The sequence below is a fragment of the Cupressus sempervirens genome, chromosome 8, assembly GCF_028749045.1.
Source record: "Cupressus sempervirens isolate cs-2001-9-10 chromosome 8, ASM2874904v1, whole genome shotgun sequence".
In the NCBI taxonomy this organism is placed as follows: domain Eukaryota; kingdom Viridiplantae; phylum Streptophyta; class Pinopsida; order Cupressales; family Cupressaceae; genus Cupressus; species Cupressus sempervirens.
The window spans coordinates 441,338,858-441,359,750 of record NC_143125.1 but is presented as its reverse complement, the minus strand read 5'-3'; the positions used below and the strand labels follow the sequence as shown (position 1 = coordinate 441,359,750).

The window sequence follows — 20,893 nt, the reverse complement described above, 5'->3', positions numbered from 1 at the left end:
GATGAAGTATAAGTCTGGGTGTCACCAGAAGGCGGCTCCATAGAAGATCTATGAAACCTCTTCCTCCCAACTGCTGCAACACAAAATTGAATCTTTGTAGATGGTGAAAACTGAGCCCAACTCCACTCAGGTGAATGATCAACATCAACCTCAAATATCAGATTGTCATAAGACAATGTTGCATCCATGTTGAACATAGTACTATCCCAAGAGTGAACATTAACACTTTGTTGATCGATAGTATAATATGACTCTGTCACTATATTGCTTACCTCCTTAGCAATAACAAGTGTACTATCATCAGAACACACATCTACAACCGCATGCATATTGCCAAACTCCTCGTTGGATGGTTCAACTAACATAGAAGTGGCTGCTGATATGATAGTATCCTTGCATTCTTCTAATCCCACATCGATGGACTCCATATTACCAACATCATAGCTAGGTGGTTCTATATGTGTCTCGATCCCACATGAGGAAACAACTTCTTTCTGTACTGGAGCAACATACAAATCTTCAATATTGATGCCCATTTGTCTAGCCATAAGTTGCAACATCATATCCATTCGCCTATTATGCTCCTGTTGCATCCGCTGCCCCTCCTCTAATGAACTAAGTAACCTAAGCATTGCATTTTCTTGATCTGGATTGGTATACATTTTGTCAAACTCTTTTCCCTTTATCTCGTTGTTCCAAATTCCCTATAAGAACTCCACCAGATGGCAGGACTAATAGCTCTGATACCACTGTAATGGACACCCAGGAATGCCCAAAAGCTGAACCAAGGCTGAAATTATATTAATCCTAAAAATGCTGCAATCAAGTACAAAGAGATGTATTCCAAAGGCCAAACCCTAAGGGGATGATGTCTAGAATGTTACAACAGAGAATGAACGTCCTCTATTCCCAAAAAGGAGTGTGATTCACACATCCAAGCTCTTATCAAATGCAAGTCATAATCATCCGATACAATAATCCCATGCTCAACAATGAGACTTTCAGCCTTATTTATCCTTTTCTTCATCCTTTTGGAAGGAACTAAAACATCAATTAATTGCAAGAGCTAGAAGCTTCTCCTTCCAATAATTAATGCACACCCCAGAAATTCCTCCCCGGCAATAATTAATTAGATCACGAGAGGCTTCCGTCCTTCCAATAATTAATACATATCCTAGAAGCTACTCCCTTGTAATTAATAATTAAATTAATTAAATACAAAGTCACCTTTTAATTTTAATTGAATGACTTTATAAGAAATTAATTTAATTTCTTCTTATCCTCCACTTAGACTTTGGAGAACGTGAGAGCTAAAAGATGGGATCATTACAGAGGGTATTTGCAAGTTTGCAACTACTGTTTCTACTTCACAGTGTATTCCCCTTCGATGTAGATACCCTTTTCACTTCACCAAATATATCAATTGCACATGTTCGGGTTTTCTGTCAAATAGCTTGACTTCCTTGTTTTATTTCATGCCAAAAAAACTACTACTTTATTTCCATCCTTTTCTACATCATACTTAAGAAAAAGGAACTCCACCATATCTTCTTGTTTTAATAAATATTCTTGAAGTTCCATCCTTCCTACCAGATTCCAACAACAGTTCTACAACCAAGCTTCATCTCTGCCTTCAATGTTTATTAGTTCCTCCTCTTCGTCAACAGTGCCAAAACCGAATGTCATCGCCACCTTCAATGTTCATTAGTTCTATCTTTTTTGTCAGGTACCAACAACAGTTCCAGAACTGAAACTTTATCTCCACCCTCAATGTTATTTTTAGTTACATCTTGTCATCGAGATTTGACAAGAGTTCTGGAACTACCAAGAAGCATCAAACATAATTTAAGCACAACAAATGACTAAATCCATTAAACTCTAAGGGATTTTCATGAAAGTTTTGCCAACAAAACACACCAAAGATGGGACATTGGGACACAAGAGAATAAGATGAGATTCCCACTACTATGTTGAACTCCAATAGGTGTTCAAGAGCACTTAGTAAGCTTCAACTAAGTAAATAATTATGTTGATGATTATTTATTCTTTTAGTGGCAATCTTATGCTCTTTGGGCCATGCCAAAATACGTTTACACGTGTTGAGAGATATATGACATCAATAATCTCATCGAACAGTATATTTGAAAGTTCCCTTGATGATCTCTCATCGATGTAGCATCATATTTCATGGAAACTTGTTTTACTTCCTAAGATCACTTATATTTCTTTGATGAGTATTCCTTTTCGATGAAACAATATCCAATAATTTCAACATAAACCTTCATTTTGTCGGAGCCTTTTAGACATCCCACCAAAGCTTATGTTCACTCGACAACCCCTTTTCAGTGAGATAATGGACAAGTTTCTTTGATATTCCTTTTTTTGATATGACACTTCATTTCATAGAAGCTTGCCTTATTTCCTTAGATCAAAATGTTTCATCAATAAAGATTGTTTTCAATAAAACAGTACTAAGTCTCATTGACATTTCTACTTTGATATAGCTTTCATTTTGTAAAATCTCTCTACACGGCTGAACAAACTTATATTCCGTTGATACCCCACTTTTCAATGAAACAATGGGCAGGTTTCTTCGATGTCCACACTTTGATATAACTTTCCTTTTCAAGTAAACGTTTCCATGTCTTGGTAGATAGATGTTGTTACACTGTCACCCTCTTTCTCGATGGAACCTCTCTAATCATACACGAAATTAAGTTTTAAAGAAGCTTAGGCTTTGATAAAAATCATTCTAACCTTGCTAGATATCTCCAATCTTATCAATGAAAATTTCTTTTTGATGAAACCCTCATATTGTTTGGCCAAAACATTACTTTATAGAGATAATCACTTTTGTATCACTTTCGATAAAGATCCTAAGTGACTTCCTCAAAATCCTGTATTTCAATACAAGATTGCTTTCAAAAGTAACTTCCCTAATCGTTTGTAGACCTCGGAGCTGTCTATATCAACATTAATGTTTTCAATGAAGCTAAATGTCAATTTCTTCGACGAATAGCATTTTGGTGAGAGACCATATAATATACTCTTTATCACACAAATCATCTTATATTTTTCATAGGTTGACTATACGTTGATAGACAATTTCTAACATGGCATCACTAGGAGGATTGTAGCAAATGTTGTGGAGCCTGACTTTACACCCACCAATTGCATCCTTCATAAAGTTTCCTAAATTGACAACTGTTTTCTAATGTGTTCGATGTCCTTATCAACCTGCAGTCTGTCTTATTTGTAGTAACTAGGAGTCATGTACCAAATGGAAGTGACTCTGTGTGGAGTCGCGACCATCAGCAGCATGACTCTCAAGTCACACCCATTCATAGGTGATCGTGAATACTAAAGCAGTAATCAAAGACATAAATTCATAATTGCTCATATTTAAATCATTATTAATACGCGATTCTATTAGATATGATTTGAGTAATTTTATATATATAAATATATATATATATATATATATATATATATATGATTTTGAAGGTTTTCCGTCAAGATTATCCTCAATTGTTTGTTGGCAAGAATTTTCCTTTTCGTACTACAAACACTAGATTTTTGGTGAATCTTAAAGTTCTTTCTTTGTTTTTCTTTGCATTGTAAATAGTTTTTGGTCTTGTTTTTGCCTTGGGTGAATAGCCCTAGAAATTATGTTTGATTCGAGCTAATTTAGCTCCAAATTGGACTTGTCTAGCACTAGTTATAAGGGAAAAAATTTCAGGTCAGCTGCATATTTTATTAAAAACCTCATAAAAGTGGGCATTTTATTGGTAATTACACGACATAAAGATAAATTTAATATTTAAAGTGGATTTCGTGGTCCATTTTTTAAAATTTCAACTCATTATGAGTTGATTTAACCATAGTTTTTTATGTTTTATGAAAATAGCCTATTTCTAGACTATTTTCCATGTTACTTTATTTAAAACTAAAGTTATATATTAAATATAATTACATGAGACAACTTAGGTGTATAGAGTAGGATTTTTATTTCATATTACATTTATCCACATGCAAAACACTTCATAAAAATCCACTACCAATAAATTTTAAATCCCAACATCATTAAAAGCGTGCTTTTTAAATGCGATTACATCTTTATAGTATTTGAAATTCATTTTTAATAATCAAATGCATATGTATTTTTAAATCACCATTTAAAGTGGGTTTTTGAAACTCATTTACAATTTTCAAGCCAACTGCATATGTTCTAAACATGTTTAAATGCTTATAAGAAATGCATTGTGACTTATAAAATCCACTTTAAAAAAAAGTGGGGATTTTCTATCATATTGCCTATGTTTAAAATATATATATGCTTGTCTTTAAAAAATGCATTTGAGACTTAGTGGCAATTTTTCACCATATTGCATGTTTCCAAACACATGCCTCTACTTTTTTAAATTGTCTTTTTCTTCATATTGAGCTAAGTGGCAATTTTTAAAGGGAGAACATGTACTAAGAACACATATAAAAGATCCTCCAAACATGTGTTTTGCCCTAGATGGCAATTTTGGCCAAGATAGCACATTTTTGTGTTATGTTAATCACTTTCTAAAATACGTTTGAAGGTAGCATTTTGACATAAGTTAATGTGGTGGTGATTTTCTTTGCTATTACATGACTTTGCTATATGCATTTGCATTCTAGAACTGCGTTTTTTTTTACCTTCAGCATTTCTAAGGAAGTTTTTGTGCATATTATAAAATGTTTTAGGTCTCCAAAAGTGTGTTTTAGTATCCACAACATATTGGCATATGTTTTTGTCCAAAAAAGATCCATTTATAATCTAAGACAGGGTGTTTTTTAGAGGCTTCTTGAAAAGTGGCAATTTTTGAAGAAAAAATGTGTTTTAACCACATGCATTTAGCAAAAAAAACAACTCATTTTGCAAATGATTTTCACCAAAATGTGTTGCATTTTAAGGCGTTTTTTGCATTGATCTATTCAAGAAGTGTTACAAGGTAAGGGTTTTAGTTCCAAGTTTGTTCTTCATCATTTTGCACGCTAATTTTTGCCCTAGACATCACTTTTTCATGTCTTTGTATATGAAGTTGCTAGATCAAAGTTTGTTCCACATTTTGGGCATTGCATTCTCTAACCATCTCCTCATGTCCAAATTCAAACCATGTTGTGTGGATTTCGAAATATATTTAATTCTTTGTCTTTGGACAAATCTAAAATTCTAAATCTCTTGAATTATTTCAGATTTGCACAAAGCTTTGGATAAAGACTTGCCTTTTCCATTCTTGGTGGAGTTGAGGTAAGATTTCCTTAGTTATTTTTATAAGGCATTCGTATATATTTGTCTTGAAAGTTCTTGCAAATCTTTGTCATTTCCATTTTCAGATTTGCATTTCTTTTGTGTATATGAAGTTGCTCCTTCTATCTTCCGTCTTCTTCTCCAAGCTGCATATGCAACGTTTCATTTTTCTTGCATATGCAATTGGGTGTAAAATCTCGTTCTTAAAAGAAATACAAGTTCATTTTTCTCTCATATGCAAATGCAAGTTAAAATCCCACCATTACACAGTCCATGTGCTTCCATATGTCTGTCCTATGGTTGAAGTTTCTCCCACATGCTTACTAGATAGAGTTTCACATTTTGCACTTGTTAAAACATGATATGCTATTTTCCCCTTTGTTCACTTAATTCCAAGCTTTCTGGTAGCATATGCAATTCACTCGAAAAAACCTGTTTTTGGCTATTTTACTCATATTTTAACCAATTTTGAGCTTGACCCATTTGTTCATTCTCTATCCGTAATCATTTCATCCATCTTCACCATCCATATATTGTCCAAAACTTGTCAAAATCTTGTTATGGATCCTTCACGTGACGACATTGTCATTTTATAGGATTTTTATGTCATAGTTGTGCAGGCGTACCATTTTGCTATGTGAAGAGAATCTACTCCAACAAAGGCAAAAGATAAAAAGAAAATGAAGTACCACTATGATCAATATCATAACTCTATTCCACCATTACAAGTAACATCCTACTGTGATAAGTACGAAATACTAATATTTCCCACATGAACATTGAAGATTTCATGGCAACGAATGATGTTGAAGCTACCGAGAATATTCCATGGAAGCATAATCATATTCATTTCTTGTCTTCTTCCCTCCGGCAACGTATGAGCCAAAATTCATTCTTGCTTGTGCTAAACACTTTGATGCACCTTCTCGAATCATCAAAGATCAAGATGGTAATACTATCATTAGTCTCGATCCTGAGACTATTGATCGATTTTTTCATGTTCCTCAAACTCCAGTGGTTACAAACATTATGAAACAAAAGGCTACGGAGTGGTGAAATGAGGATATTGCTTATTGTACCAAGTTCGTCAATGATAACTAGTTGATTACTTAGAGGCCTAACCTTGTTAGATGGCCAATCAAGGGTGTGCGTCAATGTAATTTCAAGGAAAAAAATCAGTGATTTCATTACATTACTCTGTCGCTTGGTAGGGCTCAAGGATTCAAACACCTTCGAACCCTAGATGTATAAGTACATCTCACTCATAATAAGGTTAAAAAACTGTGTTTTGGGCTAAGTTAGTGAGTGATTCGATATGTGAGCGTGTTGTCTACAAGTATGTTCAACATGAACTCCTACATGGTATACATTGCTTTTTCCCTTGGTACTTTTTCTAGTTTATCAACAAAAAATGATAGATATATAGTTCATGTATGGGTGAACTATGAGTAGTAGCCTTTAAAGCAAAGTCAGATACATTTCTGGAGGGTTCAGGATGCCTTTTTTGGGCATTTCATGTGCTTCTTTAATAAAGAACTCCCCAAAGAGAGTCTCTGGTCAAGCATAGAACAAGGTAAATGAGCATGGTTGTGTGTTCTTACATTTTCTCAACTTCACGTATCTGTAGGTTGGATACTTCAAGGGAGAAACATACACATTGCCAAGGTACCCTACTGATAAAATTACACTAATGGAGTTGGGATCTCAATCTAGTTTGTACCAGCCAGGAGTAGGGATCTCATCACGTAACCCATTGTGATACATCCCAATTTTTGACCTAATCTAGAATATAGCCATTTAGGTTCACATGAAGTCAGTTGGCAGTTAAATTTGTTATAATCCTGCAAAATGGTAAAATGGTTAGTCATTATAATTTCACGTGAAGATAACATGCTAGTTGATTATTTATCACGAATTCATGGAATTGAATAAACAATTAGCTATTATGATTATTTATAACTTGTTATGATAATATGATTTAACTGCAAAGAATTTCCTTGTAGGAAGGACGCACGTTGAAGGGGTGGAAGCATTGTCACAAAAGAATTAGGCACAGGAGCATCAGCATCACTAGGCAAATGGGTTGAGAACCTAACAACTTGAACATGTAATGACCCCTTGTTTAACTGCTAAGATTTGTGATTATTTGTTTACTTTTTTTTTTCTCCAAGAAACTTGTACTCCATTCTTTAGTTCCATGATTGATTTGCATATATACAATACCCTTATAGTCAAGCCCAAGTATGTCATTATCCCTAGTATTTATTATGAGAGTGCACGTTGACCTTGAATATAAATGCTTGGCTTGCAAAGAATATTCAATCTTATTCTTAATCTTTGCATAGATTTGCTTTTCCTATCTGCAAAGCTCTCTCATACATCTTATTGACTTCTGCTTTATTTGTCGGAAACCAATATAATGTCATTATAGTTGATTACTTCTTGTGAATATATTTATATCTTCCTATAATTGATGGTCCTATATCAACAGTGATCAAAAACATTACATATGATATATAATTCTCATTCAATCAATGTTTTATTGTATGTTCCACATTCTCCTCCTATTCCAGCATATGTGCTTTACTGATTAGATTAATGATTACATAACCATGCTGTCAATAAGTCCAATCACCTGTCCCAATATCTGCATATCATATCTTTCGATGATTCTCCCTGTCTCAGTTCATTCGCTGATTATATCAATTCGCTGTCCTCAACACACAGTCCTTAATTTTGCATTTGTCCCATATAGGTATCAATCTCTTACCAAATGTAGTTTGATGTTCAACCAAGAGAAATCTCAATATGTAAAAGGATAGTCCACGTTGGTTTGGACAATGATCTTCTGACTCTCTCCATATCCACAGTATATATCTTTTCTGATCATACCATCTGACTTATCTTCTTCTACTGAAGTCTCTTCTTCTGTATCAACATGCCACTAAATCATTGGCTTTCTCCCTACTTAGAATACTCGAAAGGATATGATTCTGATACTCATCCAATCTGCAGCGGCATGTTACAGACCAGCCTCGTCTGATATCCTTCCAATGGGTCATGCCCCCAAATAACGAATGGCAATTGACAGGTCCTTTTTCTGTGCATGATTATTGTTTTTTCCCCATTCTTCGATAGCAGTTCTGTTTCTCCTCCACTTATTTTCTTCCCTCTTTCATATATAGGGGCAAGATGTGTTACATTGTGTCCCTTGGCCACGACTCTTCTTAAATCAGTGGTTATACCATGTTTAATTTAAATGTGTTTTATTTGATATTATTATTATCATATATATGATTTGGTCTATAATGTATTTATGTTTAGTAATTTCAACTTGAGATATACATATAAACTTTATTTATTATGTTATTGTCTAATCTTATGGTGTATTAAAATATTATATATTTGAATATAATATTTGACAAAATTTATTTACACTATAAGAATGTAGTATGAGATCAAATACTAATATTACAATATATTTATTTATTATGCTAGATATATGTATAATTTTATATCAATCTATTAATTTAGAAATCATTTATTTAGTTGAATTTCATTACTTTATTATTACTTATTAAATTCTTATTGGAGAATAGGGGATATTACAGAACATCAAGATGCAATCGATGGAACTGCATGAGCTATTAAATAAATAATTTAAAACATAAACTAATTTAATTAAAATAAATTAATTGAATTATAAAACGTACCTCAAAGGATTTAAAATGATCTTTCACCATATTATATATGTATGTATGTATGTGTGTGTGCATATAGATATAAAAATGAAGTGGCACCATTATATTATTTTCTTATAATAAAACGGTGTCATCTTACTAATATATTTACATGTACATATATAAATATAAATCATAATAATATTCAAAATATAACCTTCCAACTCTTTTTCCATCTTTTATTCTTTTCCTTGTTTGTATCCAATTAAACACTTGGTGTTCTTATTTGACAAATATTCTTTAAGTTACGAAAACCAGAGAGTCTCCTTAGACCTTTTTTTGAGTCGGGTGAGACAAAGAGACGAGAACTCTCATTCTCGATTTCCTTTTTAAAGCGCATTCTTCCCTTGTTTATTACAGCTCCCTTCTTAATTGACACCTGTGACACATAAATCGTATATCTACAAGACTATTAAACTCTTTTCCCATTCATAAGCAATGACATTTTAATACTTTGTCATATAAGTTCTATTAATATTGAGGAATAAGTATTTATGCACTTTGGTTATGTCTTTTTCCCTTTTTATTGAAGTCGAGAGAAGAAGGGGACATCATTTTCCAAACACCCGACTACCCTACTTTTGCTATGTTTTTTCCAACATTCTACCAGAAATCGTGAGTGTTATTTTGGTTGGAGCTGTGACTTGATCTTTGCAAGTAAGGTGTTGCGAAGTAGCTGAGGGTTCAGCAAAACAATATCATCAATTCATCCAGGTTTTGTGTAATACCCGAAAACAATATTTCCAATTTGATTTCCTCGTATAAAAGGTACAATAATATCGAATTTCATAGCAGCAAGTTTCAGCATTTATCATGATGATATCTTGTTTGATTTTACAGATTGAACTTCTTTTAATTTAGCTTTGTTCATGGCAAGTGATAGCCAAGTAACCATAGTATGGATCCATATACCATTATGCCAATGGATATTAGAATTAAACAATTAATTCTGCAATCTCAAAGAATATAATCTCTCAAATCACAGGTTGAAAAAGATGGAAGTACATAATCAATCATGTTCCAATCATAGCTATATACTTTTTATCATTTCTTATTGATTTCCGATTTCCATAACAGCCTAACTGTAGTTATAATCATCAGATAGAAGCTCTTGAGAAAGAGTAATTGAAGATGCAATAAAATCATGATTTAAATATACAATTTGGAAATTAGAATCAATGATATTTCTACTAGTTTTAAAGAACATATTCTTTCAAGTCACAGTTTGTGATAAGCTCGAAACATATAATATTCTTTTATCAGTTAAGGATCAACCGAAAGAACTGGTTGTTATGAGATTCAAACACTTGGGACTCACCCGGTTGTATAGCCAAGGAAAAGGATGAAGAGGTGAGAGAAAGGGATCCGCAATAACAAGAAAACAGAATCAAATGTGTCATGTTCCCTTTTTAGCGCCATAATTTTAACAGGAGATTTGCCTATCATCAACTCTCGTAGGCAAATGATTATGGGAAGAGGGTCATTTTTGTCTTCTGATAATTACAATTTTGCTCTCGAAGAATAATAATTAAGTGGGGCCTACTCATTCTAATATTAAATTAAGGTTGTACTTTAACTTTATAAAGTTATTTATTTAATTTTATAAAGTTTAAAAGTTGAAGTACATCATAAAAGATGTTTCCGGAAAACTTCCAGAAACTTCTCAGCGAAGTAAATAAATAGAGGACATAAGGCTCCCTTTTTGGACAAGCGATTTTGTGGATTCGATTTCTACTTCAAGTGAGGCAATTTGTAGTCATTGGTCTGCGAATTTCTACTAGGTCTTTGGGAACGAAAACTCCCTTGGATCTGCATAACTGAGGAGGTGAAATATTCCCCCGAAGGGTTGCACATTGGAGGTGGTCTTAAGCCATTTCATGTTGGGCTTATTTGCATATCCAGTTTATTTGAAGGGTTACAATTTCTTGGAGTGCTGAGAACTGGTGAACTTAAAAGGAAGCAGAGAAAATATTAAATCCATATACCCATTCCGACTTCATGTTGATTATTATGATATTACCCTAGTTTTCAGACAATTCAATCTGATTGTTTGCAAGCTGATAAGACCAGATCATACTAATCTTACACTCTGCAGTAGGAACGGAATGGAGTCTTTCTTATTCACTGTCAGCACAGGCTCAGACAAGTACTACTGGCAGATACAGTTAACCTGCAATTAGTCGGGTCTTTGATATTTCGAGCTCCGTTTCATATATATATTTTGCGGCATTCGATTGAGACGCGGGGGAAAGAAAACAAGCAGCTGACGGGCCATTGAAGTCGCGGGAGTAGAAACTGCGGGAGAAGACGGGACGCGAACTGATACCGCAGGGTGTGGACAGGACGCGAACTGTTGAAGACCGGCACGGTGATGAGTTGTATGATCCGTCAGGGGTCATTTCCCTTTCAAAAAAAATCCGTCCAAGACGAGTGAAGTTGAAGAGTAAACAAAGCACGGGGGTTATTCCGACCCATATATGAGATTGCTAGATGAAGCGTCGACCCAGTCCATTTCATGATTAATTTGATAGCAAATATATTTGGACGACGTTGCTTTGTAATTAAGGTAACAGATCTTAAGAATAAATTCATTTTTTTGGTTTTCTCCAATTTCGATACAGTGCTACCCTCAGTTTTTTTCCAATGGATTATGACAATCAATGAATCGTTTGAGACATTTTCAGTTGCATGCTAGTTTGACAAAAAAATTCAAAAATAATATTTTCCCATGAACATAATTCAGTCTTCAAGACAGGGTTTGACAGATTGTTTGTAGATTAAGCATTGTTTTTGAGTAACCTTAATAGATAGGCTCATCTCAAAATGTGATATAACAATGTTTATTACTTTTAAAAGGAATCATTTAATAGCTTATACAAGATCACGTTTATTGTTTTCTCCTGCTGTCAAGTCAAGTCAAGTGGTTAGATACCAAGATGTTCAGTGGCTGACAAAGTGTTCCATGTCTAATTCCGGGTAGGGAGGGTCTTTCTCATTAGAGATCGTGTGGGGATAAGTTATGGTCCAAGGTTGGGTGGTTAAGCCCCTAGCAATGTTTCCCCTCTCCAGAAGATGTCTGACGTGCATCAAATAAAGATAAGCTATGCATTCACACATTTGTTGAAAAACAGGTATTTTTACTTTTATGATGTGTGTTCAAGTAGAAGGTAAGATTAATTGAGTTATATCATCTTTACAGTTATTTCTTTAAATGAAAGCAACTCGTATCATCAATATAATTGGCAACCGGTTAGATCGTTTGATCTTCTAACAAAATGTGGAATATATTTATTTGTGAGAGATAGATTTATTTGATGGATTGTTATTTCAGTCTTTCATTTATAAGAATAATGATTATGAGCATATTTTCTAATCTTATGTTATTGTCACAGTTAAGCAAATCGGAAGGAAAGGAATGATGCAGTGGTATTTGAAGCCCTAAATGATACATTGGTATCTGATGCCCTAAATGATCCAATAGTAATTGATTGTTATTTCAGTCTTTCATTTATAAGAATAATGATTATGAGCATATTTTCTAATCTTATGTTATTGCCACAGCTAAGCAAATCAGAAGGAAAGGAATAATGCAGTGGTATCTGAAGCCCTAAATGATACAGTGGTATCTGATGCCCTAAATGATCCAATAGTAATTGATGCCCTAAATGATACAGTGGTATCTAAAGCCCTAAATGATACAGAGGTATTGACACCCCAAATGATACAATGAAACATCCCTACATTGTTTTTTGGTTTGAATTCCATGGTATGCAGATTTTAATTTCCATAGTAAATTCATTGATGGTGATTTCAGATGTTAGTTATGAGTTTTCCATTAAGTAATTGTAACTATTAATCTCATTCACATGAATATAACTGACATAACTATCTTCCTATGAAAATGAAGTAATAACCATATTTATTTTATATTTTAGTTGTTATTTAACACTCGGGAGAAAGTGGATGTTACATATTGAAAATTGGTGGGTACTCAATAGATACTGTGCCTAAAGCAAAGAACATGGAGTTTGAACTCCAAAGGATCATGCAGAAAAAATTTGCAGCCAGGAGTTGTTTAGAATGGAGAGGGCTATATGATAAGATGAGGAAGTAGTCTTGCACATACATCGTCTAGAAGATCTTTGGATTGATGTACGTAACAAGGTGGATATATGGCCATGGACTATACTCGATTAATTGTGAAGCAAATTGTGGATTTCAACTTGGGATCAGTCCCTCTTGGATTTGAAGATGATGAACAAAATTTTAGATCCTAAATATTTTCAGCACAATGTGAGAAGTTACCCATTCTTCCTCCCACTTGGTCTTGTAAGGAAAGTACTTCAATTTCAGATGGATTCCAATCTATTATTGCTAATACCAACGCTTGGATGAAAAGAAGGGGTTTGAAATGCATTAAAATGAAGTCTAGCAAAGACTTTGACCCTACTGGTCCAATTGATCTAAGATCAAAAATAAAAAGTAAAGGTAAAGATGGGACATCCTCGTCTACATTTGAACCTCCTATTCAAAGTTTGCACAAGCTATCTATCAAAGGAGGAAAGGATTCAAGAGTACTTGAGGTAAAATGAATTGAAACTCAATCAATTCAAGTTGACTCAACCGATGATGAAGCAAGGAGATCAAAGGAATCTTCAATATTGGATTCATGTACTCTTGAGGTTCTTGTTGCGTCTTCTCTTCCAGATTCAACACCAAAAATCAGATGAATCTCATGAATCACCCCTGGGTATGGCTATGCATGCATTCTCTACAAAGTATCCATCTCTTGAAGATCATGTGATCATCACTCTAGCATTACTCGTGTCTTCAGTTGCACCTGCATTAGAAATAGTGGGAGATCGATATGATTATGAGTGTTTTGGATACATACTCTTTGTCAATTCCTGCTACCACTGTTTGTTCTACAACATCGCTTAATGTGACTTCAGCTCAGTTTGAGCAATTCATGATTAAAGTTAATAATAGTAGCCCTACTCATGTGGTCATTCAAACTAAGGCACCTACTATTGTCACTACTATTATGCAAAGCAATCCAAAGTTAACTATAGTGACTACCGCTTCAGCTGATACATCTTCTTTTAGTCTTCCTCCATGGTTGAGTAATGTCGTACATGCACACGAGAAAGAAAGAGGAAATCCCACCTGAAGAGTCCAACATACAGGTGACCAAGCCAAGGATTTCAAAGAATAGGAAAGTCAAGACAATTTCTCGAGTTGTGGTTGATGAAAATAAAAATAAGTATGCTAAAGTAGTTGAACCACTTATGGAAGAATCTATTGAAAAAAATGCAACTTGTTGAGTACAAAATTACAAGAATTTGAACTTGGTAAACAAACCAGGCAGGGTTATCAGCAAGATGCATTTGAGGCTGTTAATTTCCTAATAGGAAAGAATGATGAGCTATGCAACAAGAAGAAAAAATTGAAGGAGGAGAATGCACGTCTCCTGGGGATCATTGAGGAATTAAAAAGTTCTTCTTTGGGTACTGAATCTATTCCAAATATTTAAACCAAGAAGATCAAAAGAAAGGCCCAAGTTGTATATGAATGAGCAACCAGCATTGAATTTCAAGGTTATCAACTCATTCGTGATATTTACAGAATGTTGAGGAAGGCTAAGGAAGTTATTGCTCAACTAAGTGATATTCAAGGATCACTTAAACAAAAATTACAATTGCTAGATGGGGACATTGCTTGGAAGAGTATGATGAATCTTGACTTGGAGGGTTTACGTGCTTATGAAGTTATCTCATCTATTGAGATGTATCATGGTTATAAGCATCTGGTGATTAACAAGGAACAAGTTCTACAACAACTCATGAAAGATGCAGAGGCAACAATGTTGAAGATTGGTAAGCAAGAACACACGATCATCGAATGCTTCAAAAAGCTGACATCTAGAGTAATTATTGAGAATGGAGAACTCAAGAAAGAAGAAGATATCCTTACAGAGTTCACTAAAGCAATCCGCTTGCAGCTTGAAGCAAATAGTTTCAATCTCAGTATAATGATTTGCAAGATGGAAGTGTTCACTTGATGAACTACAAAACAAAAAGGATTTTTTTGTCAAAGAGTTTTAGAGGAAGCCAACACATATCCAAGGATCATAATGGTTTTTGAGTACTCCGGTGAGCCCAAGTACACCGATGAACTTAATACCGAAGTTATGCGTAATTCACTATAGAATTTTGCAAAGATGGTTGAGAGTCTATGAACATTTCAAATTTTCATATGCTTTAAGTAGGATAGTAGTAGGAGGGCTACATGTAAAAAGCATTAATGTTCTAAATACAGGATAACATGATCCTATATAATCAGCTCATGTACTTAAGTTGCAATCGCATTAGGCATGCAACTTTGAATAAAGTCATACTAGTTACTTAGAGATAAGTCAATGTGTTTGAGGTTGTTCCACTTTTTCCTCCACCCTTTTCTCTTTGTTTTTCCTATATAAAGAAGAGAGATCATTGTAAATAATTATCTTTTGCTTTATAGGAGAAGGTTGAGCTTGTGACTAGAAGGCTTTGTATTTCTTGTTGCAAATCCTTGAAGTGAATAAAGAAGCAAGTTTTTTGCAAACTGTGTTGTGATACTTGGAGTTAATCTTTGTCTCTTATGTTGCATTAATTGATTTGTCTTTGTTACTTCTTTCCTTGTGAAGCACTCGAGAATTTAGTGTTGACTTTGAAAGACTTTGAGCTTTCAGAAACAAGATTGATTTAGTTTGATAGTGGCTGCAAGTATGAAGAATTAAAGACTTTGAGCTTTACTTCTTCGTATATAATTTCATATCTGAATAGTTAATCAAAGACTTTGAGCTTTATTAGTTGTTCGTTCTTTTGATTCAAGAAGATTGCTTGTAGGAGACTTTGGGTTCTTGCTATCAATCACAAAAGTCAAGTTATAACTATTGTCTTAAGATTGTTTTTACGTCAATTTTTAAGCCACCTGTATTACCGTAGCAATAGATTCCTTTTGTTAGATTGCAAATAATTATTGTTAGTATAAGATAATTTTTGAAAGAAGAGGAATGTAATAACCCTATTCGGTTATGCTTCTAGAAATACCACTTATTCATACATTTGACATTTCAACAAACACTTGGCAGACAACCCAATGCAACAATTGTTCACAAATTCAGTTAACCTTAGCCTTATACATTGGTCAAAAAAATATCAGGCACTAGTATATAAAATCTATCATGTGAATTTGCATGTTTAAATTTGAAACAACAAATGGCTCACAACAAATTCTGAATTTATTCATTAACTTAGTATGCTTCAGACAATTCCTGCTTGCAATCACAAAAAGATTTTATCACCAGCAAAACTAGACATGTCCAAACTTGAGAAATCAAAATAAAAAAGTACTAGAAATCAGAGATATAAATTACCAAACTCTCCAAAATAGAATTTCCCTCTCAGACACAATCAATACAATAAGAGAAGACGCTAAATTATTCCAAACAACAATCACTCCTCAACCATAGGAAATATAATACAAGAAGCCACCATGGAAATCTCAAAATTCACAAGAAACCAATCTCCACTATACTTTAGCAATGAAGAAAAAACCTCATATCAAACCCTTATACCTAAGAAAAGGATTTGAAAATCAGAACCTCAGAAAAAGCCACAAAGCAACAAAAGTAAATTAATATTCAAGCATGATTTTCATAACAAATGGGGTTGTATTTATAACCTCTAGATGTCCTTTTTGTTGCCAAAATGTAACTTCACTCAAGAAGCTTCACCACACAATCATTAATTAGAAGCTTTCGTTAGATTCTTTCACTTGACTTGGCTTAACCAATTCATAAATGGCTCTCTCCAATGATAACTCAACTCTCAACTTAAGTGAAACTTTAAAGTTAAATTATAACTTTATAATAAGCCATTTAATAAATTAATAATAATCTGGCTACTAAAAATATAATAGCTCTAAAATACTCATCATTTAAATATGTCGTTCGAAATAGGAGTTATATCTATTATTTCTCCATGCAACCAAATGCACTTTCCAAAAATAGAAAGGGTCCATCTCAATCAACACCTAACTTACCACAAATAGTAAGTACACCAAAATTAAGTGCAAACAAAGTCCAATCTGGGCCAAACGAAGACCAACCTGTAGCTTACTAAAATGTGGAGAAGACAAGACCCTAGCAAGCCAAGCCATTGCCTCAGAAGACCCTCTATCCACAATAATTAGTCACGAGAATCACAATAATAGGCTAATCCCTAGAACTCCAATGCTGAGAAAAATGGGGACATTACAAGGAATTGATCTTGTGAACCACCCATTTGTCAATTCCAGCTAGGTCTTTATTGTAGCCACCTACAATAAGAAGGTAGCCTCCACTATTGTTGAGAGGAGAGATTTATCTCACTACACAATTGCCTAAAGCTCCCATTTTGTAAGTTGTGGTTACAGTGGCTTACAAAATATTTAACCAACATTAAGAAGGATAAATACATGAATAAATATAACCTCAATGTAATATCAGAGAAAGTTTAAGAGTATCTTTGGTTGAAAGATATCCAATATTTTGATATTGTTTGAGATATAATGAGTAATGACCTCCTAAATATGAATGCATGATATTCACCAAATACTCCAACAATTATAAGGTAATGGCTTCCTGAATATCATGTCACATGATATTTACCAAGTACCTAAGACCTATCTATACAAACAACTCATAAACTATCAATGTAATGACATCTATCACTTATCATGATCTGCTTAGACATCATAAGATGTCCATCGTAATAGAATGTAATGGTCTATTTAAGGAACTTAATCCACCATGTAAGTTATCATCTATCATGATTTGCTTAGACATTGTATGATGTCCATCACAATAGGAGGCCATAGTTTGTTTAAGGAACTTAATCCACCATGCAGGTTGTTCTCTATCATGATCTACTTAGACATAGTAAGATATCAGAGAAAGTTTAAGAGTATCTTTGGTCGAAAGATATCCAATATTTTGATATCGTTTGAGATATCATGAGTAATAACCTCCTAAATATGAACGCATGATATTCACCAAATACTCCAACAATTATAAGGTAATGGCTTCCTGAATATCACGTCACATGATATTTACCAAGTACCTACAACCTATCTATACAAACAACTCATAAACTATCAATGTAATGACATCTATCACTTAGTTGTTGATTGACAAGATATAATCTATCATGATCTTCTTAGAAATCATAAGATGTCCATTGTAATAGAATGTCATAGTCTATTTAAGGAACTTAATCCACCATGTAAGTTGTCATCTATCATGATCTGCTTAGACATTGTATGATGTCCATCACAATAGAAGGCTATGGTCTGTTTAAGGAACTTAATCCACCATGTCGGTTATCATCTACCATGCCCTGCTTAGACATTATAAGGTCTCCATCACAATAGAAGATTAAGTTATTGAAAGATCATCGTCTTCTCATAACATTTACAAATACAAGTGATAATCATTTGGAAGTCGTCACTTCCTCATGATGTACACAAGGCCCAAATAGTCATGAAATAATATAAATTTATTTTTATTAGTACAATAAACAAAAAAGATGAGACTTGCACAATAATTCCAATTATATTAAGCTTACCTCATAATGTTTCATGTTTATTTTGCAAAGAGTTTGGTGAGGATTGTAAAGAACAGTGAACTCCCTCTTAATCCAATATTTCACAAGTTTTATGGATATTTTAAAGTTTTTAATATATCTTTCTCTGAAGTCAAGTATGAATTACTGACTTCAGCGAAGGAGGCTTGATGTTTTAGTCTATCAAGACAGTTTGTTGCAGTGTGCCCATAGGTATTGCATCTACAATATTTTACTTTAGAGTAGTCTCTTTGTTTCTTGAACAACTATGTACTATTTGAGTGCTTGCCCTTTTTCCTTCTCAAATTAGTGGTGAGAATCTGGATGTCTAAAGTTTTCCCATGAGATAGGGATTCCATTTATTGTTACCATAATTAACTCCTTACTATCATAAATGTGATCAATGGTTCAAAGTTGATTTCTTTAAGTTGATGGTCTCTCCTCTATTCATTTGAATATTAAAGAGTTGATTTTTAAGAGCAAGAATCATGCTAGTGTTGTTGATTTCAAACAAGTTTTCCAAGGCATTGAACATACCATATGTAGAGTCTAACTTTGTGATACCAAGTGGTAGATGATATTTTACCCAGTCTACTAATAATTCCATTGATCTAGTGTTGTCTTTTTCCCATTGAATCTTTTCGTTGATTTTAATAGAGTTAAGAAAATTTTCCACAATTGTTTGTAACTCATTTTTTCTTAGTATTAACATCCTTAGTAATTCCAGGCTTCAATTTTTGAAGCACCTTCAGGTCTATCTTCAAGGCTAATTCCATTGACCATTTTGCTAGAAATAAGATTTCAAAATTTAGGTGAATTGATTTGTTTATAAATCTGATCTTGATCGTCTCTTAAACCAGCTCTGATACCATCTTCATTTGTATGATCAGATTATATATAGATTGATTATAATATGTAAAGCATTGATTTATTCATCAATATCAATTTTAGAGTCTAAGTAACTCTGAGTTCAGACCTTTTGATTTCAATAATTATTAAGTCTGATTTTAGACTTGAATCAGAAATTATTAATTTCTTGCAACTAAGACTACTCTGACTATGTATTCAAAATACTGATGACTGTTTATTAGTAATCACAGAATACCTTTGAAATAACAAATAAGTGTTATTCACTATAATCAAGTTCAATGCACGTTGACTGCACTCAATATGGTACAGACTGTTTTCTAATGTGTTCGATGTCCTTATTAACTTGCAGTTACACCTTATTTGTAGCGACTGGGAGTCACATCCCCAATGCAAGTGACTCCGTGTGGAGTCATGACCATTGGTTGTGTGGCTCTCAAGTCTCACCCATTCAAAGGTGATAGTGAATACTCAAACAGTAATTGAAGACATTAGTTCATAATCACTCAGATTTGAATCATTATTATTATGCAATTCTATTAGATATATCATATGATTTGAGTAATTAAATAAACAATTATACACCCACACACACACACACACACTATTTGATTTAATTGACTTGACCATAAAACTTTAACAGTTTACTTAAATCTCACTGTAGGCATACAGTATGAAAGGCTCACTCCAGAAACAGCAATCGACACAATCAAGGCTGATGTTCAGATTCAACTGTGATGTAAATGTATTCCCCTAGTTCTATATGTTAAGAGAAAGGTATTTATTAACAGGTTCTACCCTCTGGGTTTCTCAATGGCTTCATTAAAGTAATGCTTCACCGGAGACTTATTTTCTTGTCACAACAACACCCAAATCTAAAAGGATATTATACCGGCCTTCAACAAAGGATTAGTGGGCACAAATAATCACTGACCATTCCAAAAGAAACAGAACTATGCCAAAAAGAAGATGTAGGCAATGACAACAACACAACATCAGCTTCCTATTCAAATATTCAATGGTTTTCCACCTCAAAGGTTTCCCAACTGTCACCTTTTGGGTGTGATAAAATCAATGGATATATATATATATATATATATATATATATATATATATATATATATATATATATATATATATATATATAAAACCAATCTAAGTAAGGGAAACTTTGTCACCTTGCCACGACAACCTCCTAGATATAGAGTTCAGCCCAACTTGTAAATCCCTATGCCTCTAATTCCTTTGAGGATGATGGTCTGCAATAACTCCTTTGTTATGCCCATAGGAAAACCTGTGTGATCCTCCATTGACCATTTAGGATAAACATATCACCATCAACAACAATATTTCCTAGGTAC

At 33.6% G+C, this 20,893-nt stretch overlaps 1 protein-coding gene across 1 annotated transcript in view; it reads right to left on the bottom strand.

Moving 5' to 3' along the window:
- The window catches only part of BIOF (biotin F), a 225,874-nt gene that overhangs the window by 18,459 nt on the left and 186,522 nt on the right, over nucleotides 1–20,893 (bottom strand). The window lies entirely within an intron of this gene.